Source organism: Heterocephalus glaber, unplaced genomic scaffold, assembly GCF_053883595.1.
Source record: "Heterocephalus glaber isolate CG9 unplaced genomic scaffold, H.glaber_assembly_v1.0 deba00000474, whole genome shotgun sequence".
Taxonomy (NCBI): domain Eukaryota; kingdom Metazoa; phylum Chordata; class Mammalia; order Rodentia; family Bathyergidae; genus Heterocephalus; species Heterocephalus glaber.
This window is the reverse complement of record NW_028258146.1, coordinates 1,082,955-1,102,024: the sequence shown is the minus strand read 5'-3', so window position 1 is coordinate 1,102,024 and position 19,070 is coordinate 1,082,955. Positions and strand designations below refer to the sequence as shown.

General features: G+C 38.7%; 1 long non-coding RNA gene across 1 annotated transcript in view; it reads right to left on the bottom strand.

Annotated features, from left to right (window-relative positions):
* Positions 1 to 4,704: 4,704 nt before the first annotated feature.
* LOC147829721 (uncharacterized) overlaps positions 4,705 to 19,070 on the bottom strand; it is a 97,943-nt gene continuing 83,577 nt past the window's right edge. The window contains exons 2-3 of the long non-coding RNA XR_015448585.1: positions 12,135 to 12,207; positions 4,705 to 5,311 (exon numbers count right to left, since the gene is read on the bottom strand). This is a non-coding gene — a long non-coding RNA (uncharacterized LOC147829721). The remainder of the gene's footprint in view (positions 5,312 to 12,134; positions 12,208 to 19,070) is intronic.

Here is a 19,070-nt window from a genome sequence, read left to right as displayed (position 1 = left end):
AGTTTTATTAGCATAATTTGAATATGTCTAGTGTTAACTGCATATGTCATTTTTTTTCCTAAAAGTGATTTCTTTAATGTGCAGGTTCAGTTCTTTATTTAATGAAGTTTCTATTTATTTTATTTTTATGTACTTTTTTCTGTTGCTTGAGGTCTTTATTCTGAGAATAACAATGACCCTCCCCAACTTGGGGATCCAGGAAGAATAGTATTACATGGGGGCTTTGTCATCTAAGACTTTGGTGAAGGGTGGGCTGCAGGACAGGGTGAATAATCCACCTGCTTCTTCTGTCACAGGCTGTCCCAAAGTGAAATCTTTTACTGTGAATTTGCATCGAGTGACTGATACCAGAAACGAGTCAAAGAACAGAAGGGCCAGGACTGATGTAAAAACAACAGACGTCACTTTGTAGAAATTCTGCTAAGGATGAGATCATTTTCTGGCAAGTTAAAACAAATATAGACAATGGGGGGTTACAAAATATTTTCTTTTCCATCAATTCTAATAATAAGCTCTCTAAGACAAAGAAGTAATACTGTCATGTTGATCTTATCTACTAGCCTATTACTGTACAAGTGTCCAGCATTGATCTAAACATCCATTCTAAGGGCCTAACATTTGCCAAAAAAAAAACCAGAAGTAGTAAACTTGAACTAAAAAAATAAAGATATGCACTATCTTCTATCTCCATGAAGACTGCATAGCCATTTTAAATACCATGCACTTTAATCTGAATCAGTGTTTTTGTATAAGTAATGGTGAAGCTCTAGTGACCCCTTAAGATTCTTCAGTTTCAGAAAGTCCTAAAAAGTCATTGCTCATAGAGAGAGAGACATTCTGGTGGATCTGGGGAATGCAGAACAGAGGAAGGGTACAGAGTACTAGATGTGCACCAAGTCTTCATTTGCACTGTGGCTTTACCATCTGAATGGCCTTGAACATGTACCATAAACATCTCTGAGTCTTCATGGTCTTACCTGAAGAACTGGAAACTAATAACTCAGAGAGTAACTGTGAGAATTAGGTTGAGCAAGAATGTAACAGACATCTGGTCAATGGTATCTATTATTATTTATGAACTTGAAATACCCACTTCTGTCACCTTCAGCTTATCCAGAGCCTCCAATGCTATCTTTGTCACTTAGTGTGGAATTGGGAAGGGGAGGGCAGTAATCTTCATGACTGAAGAGTTATGTGTACTACAATTTCTTCCCACTTGACCCTCCCAAACTGCTCCTGACACCCAGTTTAGCTACATCAATTGTACCACAAGTGTAAGATATAAAGCAGAGAAAACAGAGTTACTCATTCTACCAAATGATAGAAGGTTGCTTTCTTTTAAGAGACATGGAGGGGACTTTTTAAACTTTTCTTCCCAGAGAATTTAATTACTTCAATGAGTACATACCTCATTACACATCTTGGAGGTCTCATGAGGCTGATTCAGTAAGCTGCCTTCACTCCGCCCTTTAAAACCAATTTCCAGATTTCAACATCTCCAAAGTCCAGCTCCTTGTTCACAATTTGCTTACTCTTTAGAGGTGACTTTGCCCAGAAAGGGCTTTATAATAGAGCACACCTTGGCAAGGGGGTCATTGAGCTCTGAGGGTGTCAGCCAAGGCAGGCGACCTGTGCTCATTAGGCACCCAGACAGCATTATCCCCATGTTCAAGAGGAGGCTGATGAAGCTCACAGACATCTAGCCTTAGGTTAGAACCAATTGCAACTTGAAGCTTGCTTCAAAAACTTCCTAGAGTCATTGCTTATAGAGAGGGAAATTCTCGTGGTTCATAGTAGGTGTGGGTGCAGGATGGTGTCCTCCACTGGCCACAAAGATGTTCAGTTCCTTCTTGCATTCATCACTTTTCCATCACCAAGACAAAATATCCCCAACACTGACAACTTAAAGGAACTCATTTTGGCTCAGAGTTTCAGAGGGTCCATTCTATGGTTGGCTGGCTCAAAAGCAAAAAGGACATGATGGAAAGGCATGATGAAAGAAAGCTGTCTAATCCATGGCAGCCAGGAAGCAGAGAGAGAAGGGAGGAGCTGGGAAAAAAATGTACCATTCCAGATCACACCCACAGTGACTCACCTCAAACCAAGTCCTACTTCTTAGCAGCATATGGAGCTACTGAACCATCAGTATATGAATCCACTGATGAATACAGCACTCCTATCATTCAATCACCTTCCAAATAAATGACACATTCAGGGGACATTTTAGATTTAAACCATATCACCTCTAAAGAGAAAGAAACTTGCATGCTGTGTTCCAAGATTAAGGAAAGGCCCCCAAAGCCCAGACTGTCATTTCCCTGTAGTTTTTCTTGGATATCTGTCATGATTCAGGGATTGTCCAGCAGAATGGGGATGAGAGGATTAATGCCCAAGCCAGAACCATGTTGTTTGGACTTTTAGCCTCCAAACTGTGAGATAAAATAAACCTCTTTTCCTTATAAGCTTGGCCAGCCTCCAGCATTTTGTTAAAGCAATAAACACAGGCTCAAGCAAAGGACAAAGAAATGAATGAGAATCAGAAAAGCAAAGGGGCTACTAGCATTAGAACCAACCTACACTTTAGTTTCAAATTTAATGCAGATGTCTGCATTTTTGTGTCACCAAACCTTCTTAAAAGATCTTCATAAATAGATATACTTGCTGCAATAGATTTTCAGTGGTGACCTGGGTCCCCTGCAGTGCTGGCTACAGAACAGTTTTCTAATCACAAGTGGAAATGGGTGGCTTGGGGGGAGGGGGATAGTTAGCAGCTGGGGTTTGGATCCTGTTCTTCTCTTAATTGGGGTATCTTGGTCAAGGCCTTTGCCTCCTTGGGCATTAATCTTCTCATCTGTTGTGATCAGTGTGTACTATATAATCTCTAGAGTCCCTAACAAGAGTTTGGATTTGTATAATTCATTCATATCACATCTGGCCCAAATTCATACTGCCTGTGTTAAAGAACATTAAGCACGTTTGATATTTTTTACATATACAAGTTTATAAATAGCTCAGAAAGCCACGTGTCCATCTATGAATTGTGATGGATGAAATAGGTAAATATGCCAGAATTAACAACTTCCCATATATAATTAATTCCAAGCATCTGTGTGTAGGAAAAGCCTTAGTTTCCTCTTGCAGTCCCCAAATCCCCACCATCCCAAATCCAGGCAGACGTTCTCATTTTCACAATTCCCAGAAACTGCAAAGTGGAGAGAAAATGGGTTTGCGCATTCTGTTAACTGGCAGCCTGAATATGTATAAAATAATGAAACTCCTGAACCCATTAGGGAAGTTTCAGACTATTGCTGAGCCTTAGGCGCCCTCTACTGGTAGACCTCACAGAGAGCCACCAAAAGCAGGTTTTTATTCTGGGACGCTTGCTTCCTAAGGTCACCTAGAATGCAGGTGTGTGTCTTCAGGGATTTCCTAATAGAAAACAAGTTCAAAAAAGGCCAAATTTCCTTCAAGAGAAATCTTTTCATGCCTCTCGGAGGATATATTAAAAATTTTATAATAGAGGTGAGCACAGAGCACCCTGAAATCAGAGATGAAAAATGTTTATAGAAGTTTTTCAGGTGGAACGTTAACATCTATTTAAAAGTAAAATATGATTAGAATTTAAGAATATGGATTTTAAACACTGTGGAGTTTGGGATAGTATGGAAGAAAAGAAGTGTGGAATTCCCATGATAAAAGTGGGAGTCATTTTAGTGATTCAGGGAACATGTATGCGATGAAGTCTTTGCCACCTGCTTTTTGTCTGTGAACTAAGCCTGAAACCTGGAATTGAGCAGTAAATGATAGCATAGAATTCAGAGTGACATCTAGCTTTGAATTTCAGTTATTTCCTCACTGGAGAAGTTATTAAGGTCCCTACTTTACTTTATATGACAATAAAATTCAGTCTCCCTCTATGAGCATCTTTGTACCTATCCCATAGAGCACAGAAGACATGTAAAAATATTAGAATAAGTTAAAGAATTTATCTTTTCATTTTTCATTTATATTTATTGAGTGGCCACTCATCGGAACTCTGGATGGAGTGCTTAGAACAGTAAATTAGACATAAATTCTGTTCTCAAAAAGCAAAAAGTCCAGGAGAAAGAAAAAATATACTCAGACACATAGCTGTGCAAAGGCAGAAAGGTGTCAGTGATGAGAGAGATACATAAAATTAATGGGAATTCCAAAACAGAAATGACTCCCAGTTCTGAGGAATCAGGAAAAATTTCTCTATCAGTATTATACCATTCCTATGATTTCTGAACTTGTCCAAGCACCTGTCCTTGACCACCAGAAAAAATAAAATTCAATGATTTAAAAATTTTGTTACATAGTTTGGGAATGTTAATAATAATGACATTTTAATATATGACAATTATCAACTTCCAGAGGAGGGGAAGAACATTATATAAGAAAGAAAATAAATTCATAGTACAAACATTACTTGACTCAGTAATCAAAAATATAATAACATAAATGCAAACTATTGAATTACTCAGAAAGTATGATTTTACTACACTGGGAGCAGAAAAAAAGAATGTAAATGCATGTGAATGTAGAAGAGAGTTGAATGTTTTCAATAAAGGTTAACAATGTCTAAAATTATGATGTTAATAAGTATAATAACATAAACATATTACTTGGTAATATGGAAGTTTAAACTTGAAAAATCAGCTAAAAATGGATATGGCAGTAAGGTTTAGAGAAAGGGTAGGACTTGGAAATGTTGATTATATCATGGCTGCTTAACTTTTAAGGCATGTAAATGTATTTAATTAAGTGAATTTTTAATGATAAAGAACAGGTAATAGTGTAGTGAATATTTTATTCATTCCTTGAGTTGGTTTCTTGTTGGTTGGTGGACAGTGTTCTATCTATCCAGCTTCTCCTAATGGTTATTCCAAAAATGTACATTCATTTGTCTCAGAACATTTTATTCTTTTAAACATGTGGAACAGCTTATGTTTTCTTTGATAACATTATTCCTTAGATGAAATCAATCGGTCCAGATTTGGGATGGAAGGAGACAAAAACGGAAAGAAATAATGTCACACAAAGAGGATGAAAAACAAGAATCAGTGATGTTAAAGTGATGCACTCCCAGCCTGAAATGGCATCTGAGTATCAACCGCAGTGTCTCAAATGTCCTCAGGGGACACGTATGGTGGCACAGTGCGCAGCTTGAACTGTGGTCTTTCCTCTGCCTAGCAGACAGTCTCTGAGATAAATTCCTCCACAGGGAATCTTCAATTGTAAGGCAGGTGGAGTTGGACTGAGAAAAGACCTCACAGGTGGAGAAGAGACCCTGCAAAGGAGAGGGACATGTTAGCAGCAACCCAGGATTCCTGCATACCAAAGCCCCAGGCAGCATATGGAGAATACCAAGACTTCCTTTGAGACACCAAGACTGCAGTTCCCCGCCCTTATCTCCTCCAGCCAACCTCACCTCCTGTCTCTCTAAAATTTATTTGGAGCCCATATCTTCATAAATATTGGCCATGAAGTCATGAAGATGACTCGTCACTGCACGTACATTCTAAGATGAAATGCAGAGAAAAGGGATGTCAGATGTGTGAAATAGAGCAGTAGTGCATGAAAATTTGAATATTACTCCTTGGCAAGTGAAAATAAAAGGGGGAGGAAGAAGAGACATAATTGATGCTGTAAAAGGAATGAAATTCATGTTTTAAGATGCAGATGGAAGGAATAAAAGAAAACATTAAGAGAGACAATGACAGATGTGGAAGAGCAGGAGTGAAGATCAAGGGGAAAAAAGACTAGAATAAGTGAAGCATAAGTAATTATCAAAGGAAAAATATACACATCAGTCCCCAATTCTCCAAAGTTTAAAAAATGACCTATATATACAGCTTGCAACTCTTCGTGTTGTTCTAGGTAAAATAGAATATGTTCATTTAGTTCTGGAATAATGTTTAGATTAAAGAAAACAATATGCCATGAAAGCACTTCAGCAAAAAGAAAAGTTTTACATAGGAAAGAGAAGGGGGAAAAAAAAACAAACTGACTTTTAACTTCCTCTCTTGGCCATTTTGTGTTGCTATAACAGAATACCATGCGCTGGGTTCTGGAGGTTGTGAAGCCCAAAACCAAAGTGCCAGCATCTGACAAGATCCTCTGGCTACATCATCATCCCCCGCTGGAAGGCAGAAGACCAATGGAGCATGACAGCAAGTGAGCAAGAAGGAACCAAATTCACTTTTATAGAAAGCCCACTTCATGAGAGCTAACCTACTCTCAAGAGAATGACATTGATCTTTCAAGATGTCCTGATCACCTCTTCCTCACGCTCTGCTTCCCAACATTGAAGATTACGTTTCCAACACATCAACTCTGGGGGCATATTTACACCACAGCATTCCTCACTAATGCCACACTACACTGTTCCAACACTTACAGAGTTTACAGCAAAAACTAGTGAATACAAGTTTTCTTTTATAAATGGAAGCAATAGAAAGATATTCGTATTAAACAAGAACTCAAACAAGATCCATGGAAAATGACTATTTGAAGAGTGACTCCCACCACCTGGGGAATACTGAAATATAACAGGCTCAAAAGTGGGGAAGTCATTGTATTAAATTTGATGGGGTTCAGCAGTAAATTTAAGTAAACAAGGCCCATATTTATCTAGTTCTTTCTAGGAAAAATGTAAATCTAGTTATAAGGATGAATCTAAAATCAAAACATCTGTTCCTTTAAAAATAATGTAAAATTAATGATTTCATGAAAAAACTGTTTAAAATGTCAGCTAATATTAACAAAGACTAAGAAATGAGAGGAGAGGGAGGACTGTGTACTCAAAAGGTGGTTTCCCTCTCGACTCTGTGAATGTCACAGTGAAGCGATAGAGAGCTTTTGAAACTTGAAAAGGTAAACATTGAAAAAGTAAAAGCAAAGAAAACATGGCCCATAAAACAACAGAAATCACACATGAAACAGCATAAGAGTATTTAAAAAGTGTAAAACTATATGTTAGAACATGAAATAGGCCTTTTGTGTTAATAAATGGTAATGTCAAACACCTCTCTTAGAAGCCAAAACCCTCAAATTATTTTCCCAGTATCCAGCCAAGTATTGTCTATAAGGCGACACCTAAAACAAAGGTATCCAGAATGATAAAAGTAAAATATTGAACAATATTTATCAATCAAAACCAAACAAAGGGAAAGAGAGCAGTAAGCATAAATGACAAACATCAAATTCAAGACAAAAATATTGAGGGCAGCAAAAGTTCACATCTTTGGGTAATGATGTAAACATTTATAAGATGAATGAAATAGCCAAATTTTTTAAAAACTTCTCTCAAGTGATCATGCAGTAATACTTGGAGTTGTCTTGCAAACAAGCAAAAATTAAATGCATATAGAGAAAAAACAACATTAATTTAATAAGTTAACACTGATACCTTTATGAATGAAGAATACACCTTAACATTCAATGAAATACAATTTTTAATTGAATGGTTTGGATCACATACAAAAATCTCAAATTCTGGAAAAACAGTAATGCAGCCTCTTCTCATATCACCTTTCCTGACCAGAGTAGAGTAAAACTAAAAAAATATTAAGCCATGGAAATAGTAATTTTAAAAATATTCAACTAAATAGCTCAGGGTAAAAAATATATACTGCAATTATAAAATATTCATAATATAAATGAACTACTACATATTACTGTCCAATATTTTTAAATATGTCCATTCAGTTTGTGTGACTACTCTAAAATGATCTGTAAGAGATGCATCAACATATTAAGAGTAATTTGGTTTGGGTCATGTTTGTGTACATAAATCCCCTTACAGACATGTATTGCTTTTCTATAAGGAATAGGTATTTCAGAGAAGCCGTTTCAACTTTTTTGAAATTGAAAAACATTTTTGGTGTGCTTTCTGCCTTTCATATAATTTTTTTGAAGTAGAAGACAGAAGTTATCATGGGGAAAGATAAATAAATCCCTCTGCCAGAACAGATTTGGAACAAATACATAATCAATATTCTCCATGAGCCAGTGAACTAATCTAAGCATAATTTGTTAAGACTGAGCAATGTTAAGGGATATGTTCAACTGTATAAATTGTGGATATCTTTCAGGGATGAGATTCACCTAGAATAGGAGAATTCTTTCCCTTAATTTGAATTTAAACTACTCTGTGACTAAAATGTGTGGCCGTTCTCTAACAAGACATATACAGCCATTCCTTGGTGTCTGTAGGGGATTGGTTCTGTAATCCCAATGGATACCAAAATCTGCAGATGCTCAAGTCCCTTTGATAAAATGGTGTTATTATTTGTATATAACCTATGCATATCTTCCTGTGTACATTAAATCATTTTTGCCATTACTTGTGATACCTAGCACAATGTAAAAGGCATGTGAATAATTGTTACATTATACTGTTTAGGGGATTATAACAAGAAAAAAGTCTAAACATATTCAATACAGATGCTCATTTTTCTTTCTGTGGTTGGTTGTATACATGGATGCAGAAACCACAGATGCACGGCACTCACTCTATGTTCTTAGCTTAGCCAGACCATTTGTTCAAATGCCAGCCTCTGGGAGGTCAGGGACCTTGGCCACAGCAGAGCTGTTCAGCTCTGGGACGGGGTAGAGGTAGAAGGATATGTCTCTACTTGTGCCCCCTCCTTGACTGAACTCAGGACCCTGTGCTTGTGAGGCAGGCACAGTGCCACTGAGCTAAATCCCTGGCCCCTTCTTGTGTCCTCTCTGTGACAGTTGAGCAGTGAAGGGAAAATGGTAATTGTAAGGACTACGGAATTGGGTAGGTAGGACTGAACACCACTGAAGCTTTGAAGAGAGAAAACGAGAGGATTAGGATAACAATCATTAATTCAAAACAAAATGTGAAAGCCAGAGGACCTTTGGGCACAAAAGAGACTCATTTTTGTAGTTGGAGGACTGGTCCTTCTGAGGATGAGGCTCAGGACCTATTTGTCAGAGTAGCAGCGCTTTAGAAAAGGTTGGATTCTCAGGCTCAGCAAGTTTTCTACACCAGAGTTGAGGCTTTCATAGAGAAAGATTGAGATGCTGAGTCTTTAGAGAGGACAATTAGCTGGCTGACTTGGGGGAGCCCTGAATTGTCTGGGCCTGTGGAAATGGACTGTTCCTCCTTGTTAAAGGACAGCACTTTCCCCTATTAGTCTGGAGCTGTGCAGGGGCCTCAAGTGAGGGAAGAGGAACTGTTGTACTGAAGTAGACTCATTGGAAATGAACTGAATTTGATGGTGGAGGCCCTGATTAACAGTGGCCCTGTCAGGCTGGTCATGTCATACTGCATGAGAACACTGTCGGAGACTGAGACTGGGCTTACTGTGCTGTGGAAGCTAGACCACAGTAAGTGAATAGGGACATTTGCCCTGAATTAAATTTAAATTTAGTAATAGTTTGATCATGCTCTGATAAGTTAAGGAGAACAAGGATCTCCAAATGCTAAGAAAGGGTTAGAATTAGGGGGTCATCAATGGAAGAGAGCGGTTCTTGTCAAAGTTGAAGTCACATTAGCATCAGTAGCAGCTAAAAGAGAAAGAAGAGAGGGATAGTCACAGGTGTGAAACTTTAGCCACAGTGCCTGCGGCCGCCGAGGGATAAATTCTCTGGGTAGTAAAGGGACTCTGGGAGAGGTACTAATAGCATCTACTACAGTTTACCCATTTACCTCTCAGCTCTGTGTCTTTGGGGTGCTAAATTCTCTCCATCTGAATACAGCTTATTTTGGTTTCTGATTGGTCACAATTTCTGGAAAAAACTTGTAAGAACAGTGTGAATCACACCCCTAGTGTACCTGCAGCCATTGGTGTTGTACTTGATCTCAAGACTTAACCTCATGGTATAATTTCCCTTCTCTACTGCCTATTTAGGTACAACTGGATATCCCAGTGGATCAGCTCCCCACCTGCACCATTTAACAGCAATTCTACTTCCTCATGATGATTAAGCCAAAACTCTTCTCAGTGCACATGGCAACTATATTTTTGGCTGGTAGTCTACTGGCATAAGGAACCCAAGGTGACCACATAATAGTTGTGGCTTTAAATTAAACTCAGTAAAACTCTTACTGTCTCATTTGATGGAAACATAAACCTGCTGGAAGCCAGGACTGGAAATTGATAGACTCAGAGGTAATGCTGGGGATCAAACCCAGGACTTTGGACATGCTAAGTAAACACTTTACCACTGAGCTACCTTTCCAGCTCTATGCATATATTCTTTAAGAAGATCACTGGGAATGATAGTTGAAGAGATTTTTTTGTTTTGTTTTGTTTTTTCACTTCTACTGCTTAGCTCCTAGACCCATATGTTTTATCCATTGGGGACATAGCACCAAAGAAATGCCCATTTTTAGAGAGTATCATCTAAAATTTGATGCCTCAGCTGCACTTTGAAGAAGTCATTCTACTGGTCTATTGTGGAAACTTCTGCATTGTACAGCATGTGGAAGGCATGCCTTCTTTTCCAGCACCCTAGACTGAAGAGATGCTACACAAGACCATCTACTGGAAGATCAAGTCCTCTAAAGTAAGCTTTTAAGTAATCATGCTAGCTAAGGGACTGTGGAAAGAAAAGGAAAACTGTTATTCAGTTGAGATACAGATAGATAGATAGATAGATAGATAGATAGATAGATAGATAGATAGATCAATCCTAGTGAAGATGACTCACTCCTTCCTGAGTAGAAGGGGGCCAGGGTAATGGAATAGCCAACTGTAGCTAGTTGATGGGATGGTTCCATACAAAATGCTTTAATTTTTACTAGTACTTCTATGTTAAGCAGTAGAACTTTAGTGTGGCATATGTCAACACACAACCTCCATTTCTATTATCATAGCAACATAATTCATGGGCTCATTATTAGATAATGGAATGGCTAAGGACAGAAGTAGGCTGCCATTAACTAGCTGCACCAATCTATTCAGTTGAGTATTAGTGCCTCTTCTTTAGCGGTTGATCTATGGTAGGCAAAAATGCTATACAAAGATCTTCACACTCAATTCTATCTCCACATGTTCACTTATACACTTCCCCAGACTTTGTCTCATCTTTCAATTTTTCATCTCCCATACCATTAACCAACTACCTAAGCATTTGCCTTGGCCATGAGTCCATATATATTCTAACCTCCAGTCAATTTTCTCTCCACACAAGATGGCTGGTCAAGAACATCTCCTGGAGCTCTGCCCACTTGAAAGATTTCCCCTCATTTCATTTTTCAGAACTTCCCTTAAGTAGGACCAGAATACAAAAGTTAATTTGCAGTTTACACAAACCTATTGAGCCAACTCCGTTTGTATATTTAGTGCAATTTTTCTCCTCTGCTAGCTTCATGTAGGAAATGATCCATAGATGACAGGTATGAGCTGAGGGAGAGGTATTCGTACAACACAAGGAGGTGGTGTGTGGATCTGTTGTCTGGCCCACCTGTGCTCTTGGACCTTTTCCAGCTCAATACAGAATAGAATATACCACTTCTATCTCACCATGTCCTCTTCAATCTTATGACTTGGTGAATCTGATAATCCCTAGTTTATTATGTGCAGTTTTGACTTCATGGCCAATTGATGTCAAATGTTTAGATATTCTATATCTATGTCTAGCAGACAAATATGTGTGTGTGTGTGTGTGTGTGTGTGTGTGTGTGTGTGTTCCTCTAAGCATTTTCTGCTGCAGATGGTATGGTTTTGTTCAGGAAACAGACTTCATAGGAAATTCTGAGTTTTCTGTTGGGCTTGCTAGAGACTCTGCAAAGCATCCTAAGTGGCGGGGCTGCTTGTGCTGAAGCCTGAATTTGCTTCAGAATCCTTTCATGTAATCAACACTATTATAAATTTAGCATTACCAAACAGTCCAGAGTAGTATTCCCAAGTATGTATGGCTGTGTCTAAAATCTGAAGAGACTATTCACATGCTGAGCTGCTCAGTGGTAGGTAGTTTACAGAGCAGTAACCTGTTGTTCACATGAAAAACAATGACCCATTTTGTTCCAGAACACAGAGTTCCTGAACATTTAAGTAATTTATCAATCTAAATCTTTATAGGGTTTATCTTTCTCCTTCTAGAGTACTACATGTGTCTTACCATATCTCACTTACCCAGTTCAGCTCACATGATGTCAGCAATGTGGGCTAATGTGGTCTTCTACAAAATGTCCGGATGGCCCAGATCCTTTCAGACAATATAGTGACATAGAAAAAGAGAATTAACATATCTCTGGGGTAAGACCATAAATGTACACTGGTATTCAACCCTTATGAATGCAAATTGCTTCTGTCTCCCTATTTGATGGGTTTTGAAAAGAATGCATTTGCCAGATCAATAGCTTCATGCCACTTACCAGAGTATCAAATAAAGACACCACTTCCAGCACAGCAGCTGTAATTGGTTGTACTGTTTGGTTAAGTTTGCAGTAGTACACTATTATTTTCCATGGTCGGTCTGGATTTTTCAGGAGTATTGCCACTGAAGCCCTTAAATCATTGTGAGTGGCACAAATCTACCATTTCCCTAAAGATGTGATCATAGTTCTACATTTTACTATCTCAGCTGGAGGTTGGGAGGGTAGTGATTCAGGGGCTTCCATCTGGCCTTTCTTATTAAATGCCGCTGAGTTTATAGGTTAATGAATCTATAAAGATTTTGCCAATAACTTAGTATGTTCATTTCTAGCACATGTTTAGGACCCAGAAAAATGATCATCAGGTATATTGGATGAAATGATTATGGTGGTGGGACCCGCATCAAGTCTCTATCTGATTCCCTCTATTACAGGCTGCCCTTATATGTTTTGGGTTTCTGGGTTCAGCTTCAACTTGAACCTTGTCCTTTTTTCCCCTGACATGGTATTGTCTGAGTAAATGGTCAATGATCTCTTAAGGAAGAACTGAGGAAATCAGTTCATCTTCTATTGCTGTCACAGAGTACCTGAAATGAGAGATTTATGTAAAATAAGCAGCTTAGTTTAGCTCACAGCTCTGAGAGTCCAAACGCATGGTGTCGTCATCTGCCCAGCTTCTGGGGAGGGCCCATGGGTGTTCACTCATGGTGGAAAGCAGAAAAGCAACCAGGCACATGCAGAGAGAAAACCCATGGGCTAACCTGGCTTTATATCAATCACTTTCACAATATGCCACTCTCACGAGAGCTACATTGATCCCTTCTTAAGGTTGGAAGTCTTATTATCTAATGACCTCTTAAAGGCCCCACTCTCAACACCATTGCATCAAGTAATTCAGCCTCAACATGAGTTTTGATGGGCTCAAACCATATTGAAACCACAGCACATATTTTCCATGGGTTCATACAGTCTTTGCTCTTAGAGATCTGGCTTGTCCTTTAGATAGCCACCAATACTCCCTTAAACAGTCCTGATGCCCTGCACAAGTGCTTGCTTTATCACCTCAGTAAACGGCACGTCCTCCAGGCCCTCTTGAGTAGCACAGCCAGGATAGCCAGTATATTTGCTGGCCTTATGTAGTAGAGCTATTCTAGCTCACTCACTTTTCTGGATTTTTGACCCCTTCCTCTAAATTTGCTATGACAGATTGTTTTATTTAATATGAATCACTGCTTTTGCCAAGCTTCCACACATCGCCCAGGCAGAGTGTTAAAACTTGCTCCCAGCATTTGAAGATTCCACTTTTACCTTATTTAGCTTTGTATTCTTCTTCACTTCACTCCAACACTCTTAAAATTCACTACCAGGCATATCTCCCAGGTCCTGTCAGCAACTTATAGCCAGGTCTGACGGTTCCCTTGGTTTCTGAACCCTTCCTACTTTGAAAAGCTAGCACTTCCTCAGTTGAGTCATACTGAGATTGACTTTGGTCATTGATCTGAATATCAGGATAAGAGCCAGCAGTATATTGTGAGAAGAGTCAGCATTAACTTAATTTTCTCATTTGAGACCTCTACATAGCCTTTAGCAGAAGCATTGTTCTTTAACAGGAGGAGAAGTGCACTTCTACAGGCCCAGAAAATTCAAATCTCTCCAGGACACCTGCTGAAATGTTCCCTCCAAATTCTCAGTGTCCCACTCTTTCTCTGTGAAGACCTTGATTCTGGTGTGGAAGACTTTCTAGGGCAGATAATTCAATCTTTTCCAAAGTTCTTCTACTCTTAAAATTGGTCCTGGCCTTGTCCTGCAAAGGACAAATCCTCCAAATACAAGACATGAGAGTCTCTTTCAATGATAGCAAAAGGTGCTCTGGCTTTCACATTTTGTTTTGAATTATTGATGATCATCATAAATCATTTTCTGTCTTCAAAACTTCAACAATGCTCAAGCTTAGATGCCCAATTTCACAAACCTTATAATTAGAATTTTACTGGTACCATTCAACTGTCCAAAACAGTGTACAAGTGGAAACATAACATTTTACCCACATCCCATCCCAGATGACTACAGGAAGGGATCTTAATAACTGACTATAATACTCCAGGGACTGTCAATTCTCTACCTACTACAATTTGAGCAGTAGGTTCTAAGTGACCCAGCTCCAGAATTCTGCCCTTTGACAGAATGCTCTTCTGATACTAAGTGTCTTAGATCAGGTTTCATAGAAGCAGACCAAAGACAGAGATTCATGTAACCTTATTTTACAGAGGGAGTGTGCTAAACACCTGTGAGTGAGGGAAGGGGATAAGACAGCAGAGGGAGCTAAGAAAAATGTGGTATGCAAATATTATTAATTATTAATATATGAGAAAGAAAATTTTTCCTTTGCCTAAAAATGAAAAATAAATATTAGCCCCTGAAAGACCTCTGTGTACCTTTGCCCCTGTACAAAAGCAGAAGCAGATGATAAATGAAGACCGGTGTGATGGTACAACAAAGCCCAGCATAGTGTAGGTGATGTCAAGCCGTGAATTCTAACTGCATCACTTGCTAACTGTGTCACTTTGGAGAGATTATTTCTCTTTTTGCATCAACTGAAAAATTATGGATGAGAAAGATACCTAGCTCAGAAGATTGCTAGGAAATTTTATTAAATAGCACATGTGAAGGGTTTTCTGGTAAGCCATCAGCAGTGTCATCACTATCATCATCACTATTTTTCAAGTCAGTTTAAAAGTGAAAGAAGTTTTCTTTAAGAAGGAGAAAAAGGTCATAGAAATTAACTCTTCTTCCTAATCCTTTACAAATGCAAAAAAATTTCTAAAGAAGGCAGACAAAGGAAATAGATTTATTGAATATGAATCATGTAATCCGGTGGATGAACTCAATTTGACTGATTTATTTCCATGAAAACCAAGTATCGAATACTCTCAAATTTTTCTGTAATCGAATTTCCACAATCTTGTAAGATATGAGTGTCTGAGTCTTGACTCTGAATTTTGACTGACTTTACATTTGCCTGAGGCTCAAGCTGAGATAACCACCAACATATTCGCTGAGGCAAGCTACCTAGCCAAGTGAAAGGGCGAATTGACACCCACTTACTTTGATTAGTCCAAAACTAAGAAAATGGATGTGGATGTAGTAGAGCAGGAAGGCTACTGGGCAGGAATGCAGTAGATACGGGATCTAGTTTCAACTTAACTACATTGAGGTCTTCTAACATGTGTTATGAGGGAGAATATGTTGGAGGGAGAAGAGAAGAATTTTAAGTACCTGGGATTAAATCCCAGCTCCACTTCTTTGCAGCTACATAAATTTGGAAAAGTATTTAGTTCTTCTGTACTTCAGAGACTTCATTTTGAAAATAACAATAGGAGAATTCTCAACCTTGAGTGTACATTAGTCACCAAAAACATTTCTTTTTCCAGGTTTGCTGACCCCACCATAGATCAATTAAATTAGAATCTCTGGATTGATGTCTGGGGATTTGTCTTTTTAACTCTCCCCAAGTGATTCAGATCCATGGTGAAGGTGGAGAACCACAAATGAGATATAAGTTCCAAGGCTATTTTCATTTCTAAAAATCTCAAGTTATTCTCTTTTAAAAATCAGAATGTAAAGAATAGAACTTCAAAACTCTCCTTTGAGGGTTCATGGTTTATATGAAAGCCCCAACTGGATTCTGTCTTGCTGATATTCTTATTCTAATCAATCAAATTGCCTACGTCATTGTTTTACCTCCAGGTTGCTCAGTCTGAACTGACTTGGTTTCTCTCTGGACAAAAAATTTCTTGTAAAGGGCCAAAAGGCAGGTAAAATGTTTTAGGTAGAAAAAGTATGAGCAGAACAGAAAGCTAAAAATAGCCCAATCTAGTTAATATTTAACACTTTGCATTTTCAGGCAGCAGGTTGAAATCCATCATTGGCTAGGAAAACTAACCATCCTTCTTTAATATTTCAGTCCCTGAAACCACTTAGCAGTAAGAGCAAAGCTGCTTGTTATGAAATGTGTTTAGTCATCGAAGACAAGGCCAAATTTCCACTGTTAGAAACACCAGAGCCATTCTGACTATTAACAGGAACACGAGCCAAAACCATCAAGTTCAGGAGGCTTGTGAAGCTTTGGTACTAAGGACTTCCCTTTTCTTTTCCTTCCCAATCTTACTTGCATTAAAAGGGTTTCCCAGTGCTTATAGATGAATCCCTAATGATGTCTGGACCACACCTTTAGGGCCCTGATGACTGTTGATGGATTTTTGAGAGGCCAAGGACTGGTCTTCATCCTGTGTGTCTAGGACCTTGTTCACTACATGCTGTAATTGATGTCACAGCCTGCTTTTCTCAGTGCTGGCACCTATTTGCTGTCTTCCAAACTTCCTCCTAACACCTAATGCCTGGCCCATGTGTACTTAGATCTATAAGTGGAGCTGAATCACTTAGCTCTTAAACCCTCCTAAGTTGTCCATTTTAAACCAGAAATATGGCAACTCTAGAATTTCATGCTACTTTATATTCTACTTCATCCTGTCTTCTCTCAATGTATAATCAATCTAACAGTCAAACAAATAAATTTTGTCTTTGTCCCTGTTCCAGGCACAAATTCATAAAACTCTTGGAATTTCCTGAGTGATAGGAGTATCTTTTGTTATACATAAAGGACCCCTTTGAATCATAACTGGTTTATGCTAATGAGATAACTCTTGCAAAGGTTCTTGGGGGAGTCTAATAGCTCCGACATCAAGACTGGTCACCAGAAAAACCCAACAACCACAATAATTCAAGGGTTAAGACCATCAGTCCCTCGTTCTTCCTTGGGGGAGAAGATTTGGGGATTGAGCTCAGTCATCAATGGCCAATAATTTAATCAATCATGTCTATGCAATTAAACCTCAGAAAACGCAGCTCAGAATGACAAGGTTTAGGGGAGCTTCCTGGTTGGAACAGCTGTCTCTTTCATCCATAAGGAATTTGTTCCAAGATCTCCAGTAGATGCCTAAAACTGAAGATAGTACTGAACTCTAAGTATACTATCTTTTCTATGCATGCATGCCTACATATGATGAAATTTAGCTTAAAAATTAGGCACAGTAAAAGAGTACCAATAAGTAATAATAAAATAGAACAATTGTAACAAATATAATATAATCACAGTTATCCAAATATGGTCACTGTCTCAGAGTATCTTATACTGTAGTCAATCTTCTTTTGGGGATCATGTGAGCTGATATGTAACCACACTTTGGCCTATCTGGATTGCCAACATCTTCACTACTTTTGTGCTTTGGGGACAGTATTAGATAAAATAAGGATAGCTTAGATACAAGCACTGTGATATTATGCAAGTGTATCTGATAACCAAGATGGCTACTAAGTGATTAAGGGGCAGGGAGATATATAGTGGATACTCGTGACAAAGAGATGATTCATGGTCCCAGGATGAATAGAATAGGATGGTGAGCTGTTCAGAATCTCACTATTTAGAATAACAAGGAATTTAAAACTTATACATTATTTATTTCTTGAATTTTCCATTTAATATTTTTTAACTGAGGTTAATATTTTAGATGCAAGTGACTGAAACTGCAAACTGAAACTGAGATAAAGTGGAAAGACTGTAAATATTTTAAAGTGCTGGGAGGGTGGAGTACAAAGACTGTGAGGAGCTCTGCTCCACCTCTCTATATATACCTTTTGTGCATCTCTTCCGTTTGACTCTTCCTACAGCTGTCTGGGATAGAAGAGTGTGTACCCGGGGACCCCATCTGTGGCTGACATCTGAAGTTGGTACAGTCTTGTGCAGTTGAGCCCTTACCCTATGGGTTCTACACTAACTCTGAATAGTATGAGAATTGAATTGAGCAGTAGGATATTCAGTTGATGTCAGAGAATCAAGAAATTGATGTGCAAGGATACATTTCAATTGTTGTAAAACATACTGAAAAAGGAATCATCCTCTCTCATCGTGTGTGTGTGTGTTTGTGTGTGTGTGTGTGTGTGTGTGTGTTTAAGAAGTGTGAGGGCTGAGTTTTCCCCCCTCACTGCCTTTGGACCCTGAATCACTGCTATGGAGAAACAGGATTACTAGACAGCAGCACACTCTATTTTGGCCATCTAAAAGGAAGCACAGTTTAAGTGTGTTGCTTGATCAAATCGTTGCCCCTGGAATATCTACTTTGTGGGAAACCAATGTGAAAACCAAGTCACTGCCACTATGCCCACATTCTTGGCTTTGAGACAAAGAAAAATTATGCCTTGGAACAATGTCTGGCACGTTGAGGCTGAGGTTAACTGAGCTTGGTTATGCCTTGAGGCTCTGTCGCTGCTTTGATGCCGTGACTCATTTATTGATCTTGGTTCCACCACTTATACCCCAGTATTAAAATCTCACAGAGCATAACCACAAGTAGTTTCCAGCCTTCACCTACAAGACAGACTTGGAAGATCAAATAAGACTTTCTGGTGTCTTTGTACATGGAGAGAAAGATACAGGGATGATATATAGGGAATTCATTGGTATGGCCCATATGTCAACTGGGTGCCCCTTACCCATTAGAAAGAGCATGTGATGGGCTTGAAATGCCCCAAATTCTATGATTCATGAAAGCCGATGGTGCTCCCAGCTTCTTCTTTTTCCCAAGGACTTATATATTCCACTCCTGATCCTACTCTGCACATGCAGACCCAGAAATGA